This window comes from Carassius gibelio, chromosome A14 (genome assembly GCF_023724105.1).
Source record: "Carassius gibelio isolate Cgi1373 ecotype wild population from Czech Republic chromosome A14, carGib1.2-hapl.c, whole genome shotgun sequence".
Classification (NCBI taxonomy): Eukaryota; Metazoa; Chordata; class Actinopteri; order Cypriniformes; family Cyprinidae; genus Carassius; species Carassius gibelio.
The window spans coordinates 22271816-22287761 of record NC_068384.1 but is presented as its reverse complement, the minus strand read 5'-3'; the positions used below and the strand labels follow the sequence as shown (position 1 = coordinate 22287761).

General features: G+C 44.0%; 1 long non-coding RNA gene across 1 annotated transcript in view; it reads left to right on the top strand.

The window, feature by feature from the left end:
- The window catches only part of LOC128026908 (uncharacterized), a 28541-nt gene extending 14051 nt beyond the window's left edge, over positions 1–14490 (top strand). Inside the window, exons 2-3 of the long non-coding RNA XR_008186560.1 lie at positions 555–634; positions 14333–14490. This is a non-coding gene — a long non-coding RNA (uncharacterized LOC128026908). The remainder of the gene's footprint in view (positions 1–554; positions 635–14332) is intronic.
- Positions 14491–15946: the final 1456 nt, after the last annotated feature.

Sequence of the window (15946 nt, the reverse complement as noted above, 5' to 3'; positions counted from 1 at the left end):
TCACTATACTATTTCAACGTGATGGGGCTGGGAAATCGGGTTTATAGAGCGCCCCTGCAGGCTATCTGTCGCCCGGTTCTGCATTATCTCTAAAGGCTCTGACGTTGCCCACCAAGTCAAGTCAAGTTACCTTTATTTATATAGCGCTTTAAACAAAATGCATTGCGTCAAAGCAACTGAACAACATTCATTAGGAAAACAGTGTGTCAATAATGCAAAATGATAGTTAAAGGCAGTACATCATTGAATTCAGTGATGTAATCTCTGCTCAGTTAAATAGTGTCTGTGCATTTATTTGCAATCAAGTCAACGATATCGCTGTAGATGAAGTGACCCCAACTAAGCGAGCCAGAGGCGACAGTGGCAAGGAAACGAAACTCCATTGCTGACAGAATGGAGAAAAAAAGCTTGGGAGAAAACAGGCTCAGTTTTGGGGCCAGTTCTCCTCTGACCAGACGAAACCAGTAGTTTAATTTCGGGCTGCAGCTAAGTCAGATTGTGCAGAAGAATCATCTGTTTCCTGTGGTCTTGTCCTGGTGGTCCTCTGAGACAAGGTCTTTACAGGGGATCTGTATCTGGGGCTCTAGTTGTCCTGGTCTCCGCTGTCTTTCGGGGCAGTAGAGGTCCTTTCTAGGTGCTGATCCACCATCATGTCTGGATACGTACTGGATCCGGGCGACTGCAGTGACCCTCTGATCTGGTTACAGACTGGATCTGGTGGCTATGGTGACCTCAGAATAAGAGAGAAATGGACAAATATAAGCGTAGATGCCATTCTTCTTATGATGTAGCAAGTACATAGGGTGTTATGGGAAGTGTTTCCGGTTCCAGTTTACCTAATTATCATCTCTTTAAGCCAGGTTAAAGAGATGGGTCTTTAATCTAGATTTAAACTGCAAGAGTGTCTGCCTCCCGAACAATGTTAGGTAGGTTATTCCAGAGTTTAGGCGCCAAATAGGAAAAGTATCTGCCACCCGCAGTTTATTTCGATATTCTAGGTATTATCAAATTGCCTGAGTTTTGAGAACGTAGCGGACGTAGACGATTATAATGTTAAAGGAGCTCATTCAAATACTGAAAATCTATTGTTATGTGGAGGGTAGGGATGAACTCAGTCGCAGACAGGAAGTACAACACAATGGTTTATTAAATACAAAAAGGGGAAAACAAAACCCACGAGGGGGAAAACAACGACTAGGGCAGAGGCTATATAACTTAACAAGACTGGGTAGACATGATAAACAAAGACTCTAAACCCTAGAACACTAAATACAAATAAACACTCACGGGTAATACAATGACTTCTTCAAGGGGTGACAATGATACAATATCTCACAAGCTAACATGAAGGAACACATATGTAGAAACAATGAACTGACAAAAGACAGAGCACACTAGGGGATATAAATAGGAAAACTAATCAAGACACAACAGGTGGCACAGGTAAGGCAATCACGACAACTAGGATAACAAGGGGGGCGGGGCAAGGGAACGAGACAACACAAGCACATGGCCCAAAGACAAGGCCATGTGCTTGTACACAAAACACGGGTCTGTCATGATCCTGCCTCAAGACTAGGGAAAAATCAAGGACACGAGGGCAGAATCATGACAGAACCCCAGACGCTCCTCAAGGGAACATCAAACACGGGACATGACTGACATGACAGACTGGGACACAGACACCAACCAACAAAACATGACAAATTACAATAAAGGTAAACATGAAAACACTATGACAGGGTTAGGGTGACAAATAAAAAAAAAAAAACAAGGAAGGGGAGGAGGCGGGACAAGAAAGTTCAAGCCGCTCACTGCGGCTGGCTCGGGATCAGCACTCACTGCAGCTGGCTCGGGATCTCTGGGGACAGGGTCTGGGGACAAGACAGGACTGGCAGGGACTTCTAAGATCTGAACAAGACGTGACAAATAATCAGACAGTGTCTTGGCAGCAAGGACAACAGGCATCTCTTTACGAGCCGAGACAGATTGCAACAGCGCTTCTGCTGCAGAGTCGGCCACGGCTCTCTCCTCAGCCCTCACGACTGCGGACTTGGATACAGTTCTCACAGTCGCCGGTTCGGGGTCAAGGTTCACTGCTGCTGGCTCGGGGACGCCAGCGCTCACTGCTGCTGGCTCGGGGACGTCAGCGCCCACTGCTGCTGGCTCGGGCACATCAGCGCTCACTGCTGCTGGCTCAGGATCAGCGATCACCGCGGCTGGTTCGGGAGGCATCGCCGACTCAGGAGGAGACAGAGACGCAGGACCAGAAGACCCCTTCTTCCTCCTCTTTCTCCTTGGCCGCGGTGCAGAGGTCACAGCTGGGTCTGAGACTGGTTGAGGAAGTTCGGTCTCAGGCAGGGCTGACTCCATCGCTGAGGACTCCAAAGCAGACTCCCACGAGAACCGTCTCCCTCGCTTCTTGGGGAGACTGATGGGTGTGGGAGGCGTCTCAGGAATCGGGGAGGGATTTGCCTGATCCCCCAGTGTTGTAACGGCCAGGAGACAACCTTCTGGGATCACTGGCAGCTGGGCAGATGGTGGGGACCTTGAGGGGGAAACCTGCGGCCCTCCTGGGAGAAACTCTGCTATAGCCGGGCATAGTTCTTCAGAATCCACTCACCCTGGGAAGACACTGGGAGGGTGACACTCCTCTTTACAGTGGGGGACGACAACCAGCATTGCTGGCGGAACTCCAATTGACGTTGAAGCTCGGAGGCCCTCCTGTCTGCTGAGTTCCTTGTTGGTCGGTTCATTCTGTTATGTGGAGGGTAGGGATGAGCTCAATCGCAGACAGGAAGTACTTAGGTTTATTAAATACAAAAAGGGGAAAACAAAACCCACGAGGGGGAAAACAACGACTAGGGCAGAGACTATATAACTTAACAAGACTGGGTAGACATGATAAACAAAGACTCTAAACACTAGAACACTAACAACAAATAAACACTCACGGGTAATACAACGACTTCTTCAAGGGGTAACAATGATACAATATCTCACAAGCTAACAAGGAACACATATGTAGAAACAATGAACCGACAAAAGACAGAGAACACTAGGGGATATAAATAGAAAAACTAATCAAGACACAACAGGTGGCACAGGTAAGGCAATCACGACAACTAGGATAACAAGGGGGGGCAAGGGAACGAGACAACACAAGCACATGGCCCAAAGACAAGGCCATGTGCTTGTACACAAAACATGGGTCTATCATGATCCTGCCTCAAGACTAGGGAAAAATCAAGGACACGAGGGCAGAATCATGACATCTATACGATGTTTAGCAAGCAACTTAGAGTTACATCTACGCTGGTGGGTAAAGGTTATGTGGCAGCAGGTCAGGCTGCAGCATGCCTTCATACTATGGCAGTCCTCCAAGCATATCAAGCTGACCTGCTGGGAGATATCAACGAGGGGGGGGGGATCAAGTCCAATGATATCGAAGAGCTTAGAAGGACCGCTGATCTCTTCCTCTGTGCCACTAAAGAGAATACTCGCGCTATTGGGCATTCCAGAATTTCCTCCTTCTGGACGGGAGATGCCCACGCCACATGCCAACTCCTCATATCGTGAGGCTCAAATACAAAGTGTCACCGCTAATGCTCCCCCACGTCAAGACCGAGGGCCTCAGAGACGCTCTGAGTGGCGGGCTTCCAGGCCCAAGTCAGACCTGCAAACAGTCATCGAGGCCAGGAAGTCCTCGACAATGAAATCCTGACGCCAGTGGCTTAGGGATTCAGAGGGCAGCCCCTACTTGGGTAGAGCAAGGTCCACCTCAATATATGGTACCCGTTTCACCTCAGTGCCCTCAGGAGGTTGGTCTGCCAACCCTGCCAGAATTTTAGGGCGATGCGGCCTCCAGCGAGCGCTGCTCCAACTTATTTCTGCCCGCGAGCGAGAGACTGATTCCCTTAGTAGATTATTTAGCAGCGTTGAAAGTAGGGCTGTGCACACGTGCTGGAGATATACTTCTAATTACAGGAGCCTCTTTACTGATGAGATGTGCATGAAAATTGCTTTCGATATTTTGCATAGCCCTAGTAGAAACTACTGCCAAATGTATCTCATTGGGTCCTACGTACAATATTCAACGGGGTTACACCGACAATAGTTGGCCCCTGGCAGGCTCTGGTTATGGAACAAGAAGTGAATACCCTATTAAGGAAGGAGGCCATAGAGGTGGTCCCTCCTCTAGACATGGAGTCTGGGTTTTACAGCTGCCATTTCATAGTTCTAAAGAAGGATGGAGGGCTGCGTCCGATCTTAGACTTACGTCATCTGAACTGCTCAGTTATGTCACTGAAGTTCAAAATGCTCACTGTCAAACAGGTTGTAGGTGAATTATATCGACGATTGGTTGATTTTAGCTAAATCAGAGCAGATGGCGGTTCGACATCGGGATGTCGTTCTCGCACATATGGAGGAGCTGGGTTTGAGACTAAACGCCAAGAAGAGTGTGCTTTCTCCAGTTCAGAGAACCACCTATCTAGGCATAGTGTGGGATTCGACCACGATGCAGGCACGTCTGTCTCCTGCTCGGATCGAATCGATCCTCACATCAGTCGAGAGAGTCAAAGAAGGCCTGGGAGCTCTTTGTCGCCATGTAACGCTAGTGACAGACGCGTCCCTCACCGGTTGGGGTGCGGTCATGAGTGGCCACCCTGCCCGCGGTCTGTGGAGTGGTCACCATCTGACATGCCACATCAATTGCCTAGAGATGTTAGCAGTCTATCGAGCATTGAAACATTTCCTCTCAGACCTGAGGGATCACCATGTGTTGGTGCGCACCGACAACATATCGGTGGTCTCTTATATCAATCACCAGAGGGGTCTGCGTTCACGCCCCTTGTACAAGCTGGCACACCAGATCCTCCTGTGGTCCCAGGGCAAACTCCTCTTGCTCAGAGCAGTGTATATTCCTGGGAGATTGAATGTGGGAGCAGACATATTGTCGGACGGGCCGAGGCCCGGGAAATGGAAACTTCACCCCGAGGTGGTATATGGAGAGTGTGTGGCACAGCCCAAGTGGACCTCTTTACAACTCAGGAGACATCGCAATGTCCCCTCTGGTTTTCTCTAGTTCATCCAGCTCCCCTGGGACTGGACGCAATGGTACAGACCTGGCTAAGCTCTACTCCCGGGAGTTCTGGCGAGAGTACACCTGGATGGGGTCCGTCTGTCATTAGTAGCCCCGTTCTGATGGTTTGCAGATTTAGTCTTGCTCCTCAACGGCTCTCCGTGGGAGATACCGATCAGGACAGACCTACTCTAACAGGCGCAGGGCACGATAATTCACCCTCGCCTGGAGTTGTTGAAACGGTGGGTGTGGCCCCTGAGGGGGCACAGCTCATAGAATCCAGTCTCTCAACCAAGGTTGTTGAGACCCTCCTCCAATCCAGAGCTCCCTCTACAAGGAAACTGTATGCCCTGAGGTGGAAACTCTTCACCTCATGGTGCAGAGACCGCCAGCTTGACCCTGTTAACTGCCCAGTTGGTACAGTTCTGGAGTTTCTACAAGCTAGGCTCTCTGCGGGGTTAACACACTCCGCCTAAAAGGTGTACGTGGCGGCCATAGCTGCTTACCATGTCCTTTTCAATGATCAGTCAGTGGGCAGACACCCCCTAGTTACACGTTTCCTCCGCGGTCCGCTGAGGCCGAGGCCTCCAGTACAGTCCCCTGTTCCCCCCTGGGATTTGGTTGTGGTTTTAGAGGCTCTTTGTAAAGCTCCATTCGAGGTGATACATGCTATCTCAGATAGACATCTGACACTTAAGGCTGCCCTGTTACTGGCTATCACCTCGCTGAAGAGAGTTGGAGATCTTCAGGCTCTTTCGGTGGCCCCTACTTACCTAGACTTTGCCCCTGGTATGGCCAAAGCATTTTTATACCCTTGAGCGGGTTATGTTCCTAAGGTTCCCTCTGTTACACCACAACACATAGTACTGCAGGCCTTCTGCCCTCCTCCCTTTTGGGAGCTAACTAGGAAAAGCTAATTAGTATGTGTCCAGTGTGAGCAATGGACACATACGTCCACAGAGCTGCCCTGTGGAGAAAATCAGACCAATTGCTTGTTTGCTATGGTCCTCCTAAAAAGGGTTCTCCTGCCTCTAAGCAGACCCTAAGTTGTTGGATAGTCGAGGCTATCAACGTATCATATGAGTCCTCTGGTCTTCCCCTTCCTTTGGGAGCCAAGGCTTACTCCATTCAGGGTATGACGGCCTCTAGCATAGCCATACTCCTGGCACCCCTGCCGGCGCTTGCTTCCCTACTTGAAGCTGAAGCTAGCTGCACGGCATGTCCTTTTATAGCTTCCTGGTCCCTACGTCACCCCGCCCGTGACGTCACGCCCTTCCATTGGACAGATTGCACATGATATTCAGAGTTGGTCTTGTCAGGGACATTCCCCAAAGCATTCGACGCAGCATCTCGTTCCCTCAAGGAACCAGGGTTACATTCATAACCTTGAGACGTTCTTTTACCCCTTACGAAAATTAACCATGGTTTTACTACAAATAAAACCAAAAAACCATGGTTACTGTAGTTAAACCATGGTAACCACAAATTAACCATGGTTTTGCTATATTAACCATAGTTTAACCATGGTATTTGTAGTAAATCTGTGGTTTTACAAATGGCATTCAATACGCCAAAAAACCATGGGTTACTACAGTTTTACTATAATAAAACCATGGTTATTTTTCATAAGGGACTAACTGACAAACAACAGCTTCTTTTTTAGCGGTTGGCAAACAATAAAAATTATCTTATGGATGCTTCTTCCTGCTTCAAAATGAATGAGAATGTGACATATTTGACATGGGCATAGTCTGTGACGTCACACTTGGATTTGGGCCGGGTTTGATGTCCACTGCAGGCTGCATCAAGACACTTCTCATATTGTTAGGTTATATGATAATCTGATTAGTAAACCATTTAAAAATGATTTGATGTAAAATATACTTTCTCCATTATAGTTACACTGCAAAATCAAACAAACAGTTGACCTAACATAAATAAATAAGGCAACCTATCGCACTCACTCAACTTAAGTTAATTTGCAAAGAAAACTGAAAAACCTACAAACTGAATAAAAGTCAGTCCACTGAGCTTTTAAAAATGTGTTAGATAACCACAAACACTCTATAATAATCATATTTCTTTCAGATTTAAATATATGTTCAAAGCCTTCTAATAACTGAAAACAAACAGCTATACTTAAAGACAAACGCATTGATTAAATTGCAGCGGGATGCACATACCTCAGCACACGGTTCTCAACCATGGTGAGGATCAATACAGTTTAAATCAGTACAAATATGAACTCTGATACACATAACAGCTAACTGACAGTGACAACAGCAGAAACAGCATAAATTAAGATAAAAAAAATTAGTAAAATTTAAAACAATACAATATTTTCATAATGAACACAAAATGTTTTCAGGCTGCAATGCATGCTGGGAACTTGTGCAATATTGTTCCATGTACAATAGTTTGTTCAGATGTCTCAGTTTGAAAACCCAGAGATTGTTGTGAACAAATACTTGAAAGTAAGGATCAAAGTAAGGTAAACAAAATAGCTTATGTAGTGACATGTTTGAGTATGTTTTTTTCTTTTTATTTCACACAAAACATTAAACTGACCTCAAGGTTGTGTGTGTGTTGTGGCTTCACAAATGCTTTGCTGCATTGGTTGTAACAAGTGGTTATTTCAGTCAAGTTCATTAAACTGCACTTAATTATAATTGTATTAAATTGTATTTTAGTATTCTTGGTACAAATAATCTTAGAATCCTTACATGAAAAGAAAGAGAGATAGAGTATTTAACCGTTATCATGTAATATTTATTTTGTTTACTATAGGACACACACTGATCTATAATAGAGAGTGGGGGCACATCATTTTTTATTAGTATGCTGTCATGCATAAGCATTTAATAAAATGATCATGAAAGTATTTTATTTTTATTTAAATCCTCTGTATCCATGTGATGCTTGGTGTGAGGAACAGATCCAAATTCAAATCGCATTCATCAGCAATATGTATCTCCTTCCTCTGAAGCTATAGTAACTATTTAAAAATGTGTGGTTAAGAAGTTTTACAATAAGTTTTATGCAGCGATATCAAACTGTTACGGCTTGTGCCTTGTGAGTTTCTTATCTACAATGTCCTGATTTTTCTTTTTCTGCATCTTGAGTTTGATTGCTAGGTCTGCCCCGTGCACCTGCGCGTCGTTGTACACCTGCGACTCATCGTACTCGTTGGTGAACGACGCTATTAAGGACGCTGAAGCAGAGCATGACGGTGTGAGGGAGGAGACTCACCTGCCAACAGCTTGCTTTTCTTTTCTTGTCTTTCTTAATTGGAATTTATGGTTGTTTTTTGTTGTTTTCATATCTTGAAGTGTCTTGTTGTTAGTTTCTGTTTATCATAGTTTGGTAATCTTTTGTAGAAGTATTTTGGTGTTTATTCCGTTATGATACGTGTTTTCTTAGTTTTGTTTATTTAAATAAATGTTCTGGCCTTTCATTTAGGTCTCACGTATCCTTCTTTTATGTTATGCAACCCTTTTCTCTGAGTTCTAAAGAGGGGTTCGTAACATAAATTGGGGGCTCGTCCGAGATTAATTTGTTTAATTGATTTGTGTAAGCAGAAGATTATGTTGGTGGTGGGGCTGAGCGATCTCCGGGTAGGTAGAGTAAACCAGGGGGACCATGTTTAGCGCCGGTTCTCGCTACGGTTTACTGATTTATTATTTTCTTTATGTTAGTTTGTTATTTTTGGAGGTATTCCGGGGAGAGGCTCGCCTCTCAACTGGTACCCTCTGAAGATTAGAGAGGCCTTAGTTAGGTCTTGGTTAGGTAGGTGTAGGTCCGGAGACGTTTAAAGCCTTTAGCTACCATTTTTTCTCATGTAAATTTTCTGCTCATCAATTTACCATGGCGACGTTTGATGTAAACGAGTTTATAAATCAACCTAATATTGTGGTGTTAGAAACGTGTAGAAAGGACGATTTGATCATTATTGCTCAACATTTTGAAATACCTGTTTCTAGAACATTGCTTAAGAAAGACTTAAAAGCTTGTTTGGTAGCTGGTTTAATTAGTAAAAGGGTGTTGCCTTTGGTGGAGGATGTTCCTACATCAGCAGAATTTGTTGCAGCTGTAATGGATAAAGAGGAACAAGCTCCACCATGTCCTACCTCGCGGTGTTCTCTTGTTGGCGATCCAGTTACTCCGGGTACCAGTGGTGGTGCAAAGGTAGGACCACCTCTTTCTTTGCCTAAATTCGAACCTTTTTCTCTCTCTACTGAAGCATCCCCCGCAGATCGTGGAGATTTGCGTTTAAAATTACGGTTGGCTCGATTACAGTTTGAGACGCAAGACAAAGCTCAAGCATGGAAGGATGAATTACCGCATCAGCTCGAGTTGAACCGTATTGAAGCGGAGATGAAAGTTAAAATACGACAGTTAGAGTTGCAGGCTGTTCGAATAGCTTTAGCTTTGAAGTGGCCAACTGAGGTCTGGTCATTAATGTTACAATGCAAGTTTACAGGGAAAGCTCAAGAAGTTTGTGCTTCTCTTTCTTTAGAAGAAAGCGTTCAATATGAGACGGTGAAAAATGCGATTCTCCGTGCCTATGAGCTAGTGCCTGAACATTATAGACAACAGTTTCGTACCACGAAAAATCTGCTTCCCAGACATATGTTGAGTTTGCCCGCGAGAAGGGTATACTTTTTGATCAATGGATAAAAGCGTGTAAAGTCAAGGACTATCAATCTTTGTGTGAACTTTTGCTCATTGAGGAGTTCAAGAATTGTGTTCCTGAGCGTACTGTTTTGTACCTAAATGAACAGAAGGTTAGTACTGTGCAACAAGTGGCTGTTCTGGCAGACGAGTGTGCATTAATTCATAAACCTGTGTTTGTAAAGCGTCCGAGGGATTTCATGGGACATTTCACAAAGGGAGAATGAAGTTAATTCTTTTGACTTTAAAGTCAGCCATAATTCATTGAGCCCTAAAACTCGGAAGGAATGTGGCTATTGTCACAAAATGGGACATATTCTCGCTGAGTGTCGAATTTTAAAACGAAACCAAGAGCATCAAGATGGTTCAATTCAACCTCGCGGGTCAGTTTTAGTAAAAGTTGTGTCTCAGCAGCCCACGTCTTTTGTAGCGCCTGATGAGTGTTTTCAACCTTTTGTGTTTGAGGGTTATGTATCGTTGACTGGTCGTGCGGAGGATTAGAAGGCTGTGAGGATCTTGCGGGATACGGGGGGATCCCAGTCCTTTATACTGTCCGACATTTTGCCTTTTTCCGCGGAGTCCGCATGTGATACTAGTACTATTGTACAGGGTATAGAAATGGGTTTTGTAACTGTACCTCTTTATCGTGTCTGGTCGTCGTCTGATTTAGTCTCTGGATGTTTTAATGTAGCGGCTTGTTCTTCCCTACCTGTGAGAGGTATTGATTTTATTATGGGAAATGATCTCGCTGGAGGCAAAGTAATGCCAGTTGTGCATGTTGTTAATACTCCCATGTATTGATCAACAACCTGATGCGCTTGCACAACATTTTCCAAATGTTTTTGCTTCTAGTGTAGTTACGACGCGCTCAGGGAAAAAGTTTTGCGAAGGAGAATGAAGTGAATTTGGGTGAGTCTGTTTTTTCAGAGATGTTTAAGAGAAATAAACTTTCTGAAGATTTGGATGTTAACCCAATCAAAAAGTCTGTTTGTCCAGATCCTGACGTATTTTTGCCTATTTCGTGTGATGTTCTTATTGAGGCTCAGAAAAGTGATCCTACATTAGAGAAGTGTCGTCTCAGTGCGGACAGTGAAAAATCACCGTCGCATAACCATCAGTTTTATTGGAACAACACTGTGTTAATGCGTAAATGGAATGCTCGATTATCTAGTGATGAAAATTTAGACGATTGGAATGTGGTCCATCAGATTGTGGTACCCTCGAAATTTCGACAGCATATTGAGTCTGGCACATGATCATCCTTGGTCTGGGCACCTCGGTATAACGAAGACGTATAATCGGGTGCTCCAACACTTCTTCTGGCCTGGGTTGAAGACTGATGTGTCTCAATATTGTAAAACTTGCCATACATGTCAAGTAGTAGGAAAGCCCAATCAGATTGTGCCACCTGCTCCACTCCGTCCTATTCCGGCTGTGGGTGAACCTTTTGAACGCGTCCTTGTAGATTGTGTTGGTCCACTTCCGCGAACTAAATCTGGTTCTCAGTATATTTTAACAATTATGTGCACTGTCACACGATTTCCGGAAGCAATACCGTTACGGAATATAACTGCCAAATCCGTCACCAAAGCTCTTACCAAATTTTTCACAACTTTCAGATTGCCGAAAATTGTTCAAACCAATCAAGGTACTAATTTTTTGTCTAAAATATTCCGAAATGTGTTGAAAGCCTTGAACGTGTCACATGTCACCTCCAGTGCCTATCATCCAGAATCGCAGGGGGCTCTGGAGCGGTGGCATCAGACACTGAAATCCAATCTGCGAAAATATTGCCTGGAGGCGGGGAATGAGTGGGATGATGGAGTCCCTTAGGTTTTATTTGCTTTGCGTGAAGCGCGACAAGAGTCACTTGGTTTTAGTCCGTCTGAATTGGTCTTTGGGCATAATGTACGGGGTCCTTTAAAAGTACTGAAAGACGAATTTTTTGTTACTGGTTCAACTGAGAAACGTAATGTGCTCGATTTTGTTTCTCGTACTCGTGAACGGTTACAAAAGGCAAAGCAAAGCTTACAAAGCTCTTTCTCGCTCTCAAAAGAAAATGAAACGTTGTTTCAACAAGCAGGCGGTGATGCTGAAGTTTGAGCCTGGAGAAAGAGTATTGGTGTTGCTCCCTTCACCTGGTTCTGCACTAGCTGCACGTTTTGCAGGTCCTTATTTGATTAGGAGTAAGCTGAGTGACACTGATTATATAGTTCATACCCCAGAACGACGACGGAAGACACGTTTGTGTCATGTGAATATGTTGAAATCATATAAGGCCCGAACTGAGAAAATTGAGGGGAGTAACGTGTCTGAATGTGAGAAACCGGTGTCAAACGTGGAGCGAGTGTCATTGCTGTCCCATACAATGGATTCTGAGGATGTAGATGATGGGTTGAAAATGTCCACGGAAATTTTAAATGGTGGCCACTTAAAGAATTCTGAGGTTTTAAGAGTTTTACCATCTCATTTATCTTATTTATCTAGCGACCAGCGTCAGGATGTGATTGACTTAGTAGAGAGTAATCCTAACCTGTTTAATGATGTTCCGTCTGGAACTTCTGTCATCCAGCATGATATTGAAGTGGGTAACGCAGTTCCAATAAAACAGCATGCGTATCGCTGTCCCGTAGGTAAGAGGGAAATCATGAAACGTGAAGTGAACTATCTGGTCCAGAATGGTTTTGCCAAAAAGAGTAGTAGCCCTTGGAGTTCACCATGCATTTTGGTACCTAAAGCTGACGGTTCATTCCGTTTTTGTACTGATTTTCGCAAGGTGAATTCTGTTACTGTACCTGATGCATTTCCGTTGCCTCGTATAGAGGACTGTATTGATAATCTTGGCACAGCTCGGTACATTACGAAACTAGACCTTTTAAAAGGCTATTGGCAGGTACCATTGCCTCAATGTGCTTCTGACATTTCTGCCTTTGTGACTCCCGATTTCTTCTTTCAGTATACGCGGATGGCATTCGGGCTACGAAACGCACCAGCAACCTGTCAAAGATTAATGTCTATGGTTTTGGGTGATGTGCCAAACTGTAACATTTATCTTGATGACGTAGTTATTTATTCTTCTACGTGGATTGAGCACATTTCTACCTTGCACAATGTTTTTAGTCGATTGACAGCCGCCTCCCTAACGTTAAATCTGATGAAATGCGATTTTGCAAAAGCCTCTGTTATCTAGGAAAACAGGTTGGAAATGGTCAGGTACGTCCAGTAGGAGAGTCTCTCCTTTGCAGTGCCCCAGTGTTGTCTGCTCCTGACCTAGCTCGTCCGTTCAAGCTTGAGGTAGACGCCAGCGCGACCGAAGTTGGAGCTGTCCTGCTTCAGAGTTGTGCTGATGGCATATCCCATCCAGTGTCTTATTTTTCTTCTAAATTCAATCATCATCAGTTGAATTATTCTACTATCGAGAAGGAGACTCTGGCTATGTTGCTTGCTTTGCAGCACTTCGACGTGTATGTTGGATATAGCTCTACTCCCGTCATCGTCTACACTGATCATAATCCAAAAGCTCATTGGCTCTTGACGGTTTTTTCAGAGATTTCGACATGCCGTGTTTCCGGTGATGCGTGTTTTGAATGAGAATTAAAAAAACATTTTGCACAGTTACATAATGTGTGGGTTTTAAGTCTGATTTTCTATTCCGTTCAATGTACTTTATTGGCATAGATTGTGTGTACATTAAAGCATGTCACAATTAATAATTGTGATCATAGGAATATACAAGGTAATAATATAAAATATTTGGTTCTGGGCTATATAAGGCTCAGGTGTGGCTCAGATTTGGGGATTCTGATTTACTTAAGGCTGAGGATTGGCACCAATAATAAAACCTGGTTTGGCCCAGATCAGGGTCAGCTAAGGCTGATTAACTGGCTGAGATTCGGGCCAGTTATGGCCCATGTGTAGCCCGAGTCTGGGATCTGGGCCAGAAAACATTTGCTATGTGGGTATATGTTTGGCCCAGAGAGGGTATCTGTTCCAGACCAGAGTCCAGTTTAGGCACCAGCCCACAAGCTCGGTCTAGTGCCTGCTCTGCCAGAATCCTGCTTTAGTCAATATCACCTTTATTTATATAGCGCTTTAAACAAAATACATTGCGTCAAAGCAACTGAACAACATTCATTAGGAAAACAGTGTGTCAATAATGCAAAATGATAGTTACAGTAGGATGTTCTTCATTGAATTCAGTGATGTCATCTCTGTTCAGTTAAATAGTGTCTGTGCATTTATTTGCAATCAAGTCAACGATATTGCTGTAGATGAAGTGACCACAACTAAGCAAGCCAGAGGTGACAGCGGCAAGGAACCGAAACTCCATCGGTGACCGAATGGAGAAAAAAACCTTGGGAGAAACCAGACTCAGTTGGGGTCAGTTCTCCTCTGACCAGACGAAACCAGTAGTTCAATTCCATGCTGCAGCAAAGTCAGATTGTGCAGAAGAATCATCCGTTTCCTGTGATCTTGTCCTGGTGCTCCTCTGAGACAAGGTCTTTACAGGGGATCTGTATCTGGGGCTCTAGTTGTCCTGGTCTCCGCTGTCTTTCAGGGCTGTGAGGTCCTTTCTAGGTGCTGATCCACCATCTGGTCTGGATACGTACTGGATCCGGGTGACTGCAGTGACCCTCTGATCTGGATACAGACTGGATCTGGTGGCTACGGTGACCTCGGAACAAGAGAGAAACAGACAAATATTAGAGTATATGCCATTCTTCTAATGATGTAGCAAGTACATAGGGTGTTATGGGAAGTGTTCCCGGTTCCGGTTTATCTAATTAATGCAGCCTAAAAATCCTTTAACGGATTTGGATATTAAAGCTGCAGTAGGTAACTTTTGTAAAAATATATAAGAAAACAACCAATCAGAGCTGCGGTCCGTAATATTGTTTGTGTTCAAAATGTAGAAAAATGTATATAATAAGCGAGTACACCATGAATCCATTTTCCAAACTGTGTTTTCGGCTTGTCCTGAATCACTAGGGTGCACCTGTAATAAGTGTTTATATTCTGACTATTTTAGATTGCTTCGGGGGTACCGCGGCAGAGTAACCCAGTACCTTTGTGATTCTTCATAGACATAAACAGAGAGAAGTAGTTCCGGCTACGATGTTCTTCCGCAAGACGCAAGCAGTTCTGTTTATTAACCACTAGAGCGTCAAAAGTTACCTACCGCAGCTTTTAAAGCATATTAGTATGTTATGCGTATGCCAGGTTAAAGAGATGGGTCTTTAATCTAGATTTAAACTGCAAGAGTGTGTCTGCCTCCCAAACAGTGTTAGGTAGGTTATTCCAGAGTTTAGGAGCCAAATAGGACAAGGATCTGCCGCCCGCAGTTGATTTTGATATTCTAGGTATTATCAAATTGCCTGAGTTTTGAGAACGTAGCGGATGTAGAGGAGTATAATGTATAATGATAATAATTATAATGTAGTCCATGGATTCGCTTCACAGTTTGCTCCTATTACAGAGTCACGCTCACTTCACAGAGCTCAATCCAGAGCCTTGCACTCCTTTGTGTCCGTTGGCCCCATCCAGCTCTCCTGTGTATCTTTATTCCCTGAAAGGTCTGGGCAGTCCTCCTTCATCAGTTCCAGTGCCTGCTCCTCCAGATTGCCCCTCAGTGTCCACGCTTCCTGTTACTTACCTGCTCTTGATGTCTTGATCTGCTGCCGTTCTGCAAATTAAACCCATTGTTGTTGCCACTTACCTAAGTGTTTCTCTTGTGTGTGTGTTGCTGACACATGTTATTGTATGTTTTAAGGAGCTTTTCATCCATTTGTTTACAATAATTTTTCTTTCTTTTTTTAAGCTTAACCACAGGCTTTGTAAAATGTTGCCCATCAAAAGAAGCGTGACAGCACCTTATAATCCTCAAACTAACGGCCTGGATGAAAAGACCAATTACAACATTAAATGGTGTGCCCATGCCCATGTGACTTTAAAACACTGTTAACCACCTTTTTATAAAAGGTCATACATGTTTTTTTTTAGAAAGTTTGTAAATCTGGTGTGTGTTTCATTTTAGAGCCCTCAAGAAATTGGTTAACGACCAACAGAATGATGGATGCCACCTTTGTTTTCTTTTTCTTTTTTTTTAATCGTACTAGCCTATTTCAGAAGGATTTTGCTTAAAGTAAATTTTTAGACAATGGTTAATAACGGTCACTAATATTCCAAAAAATC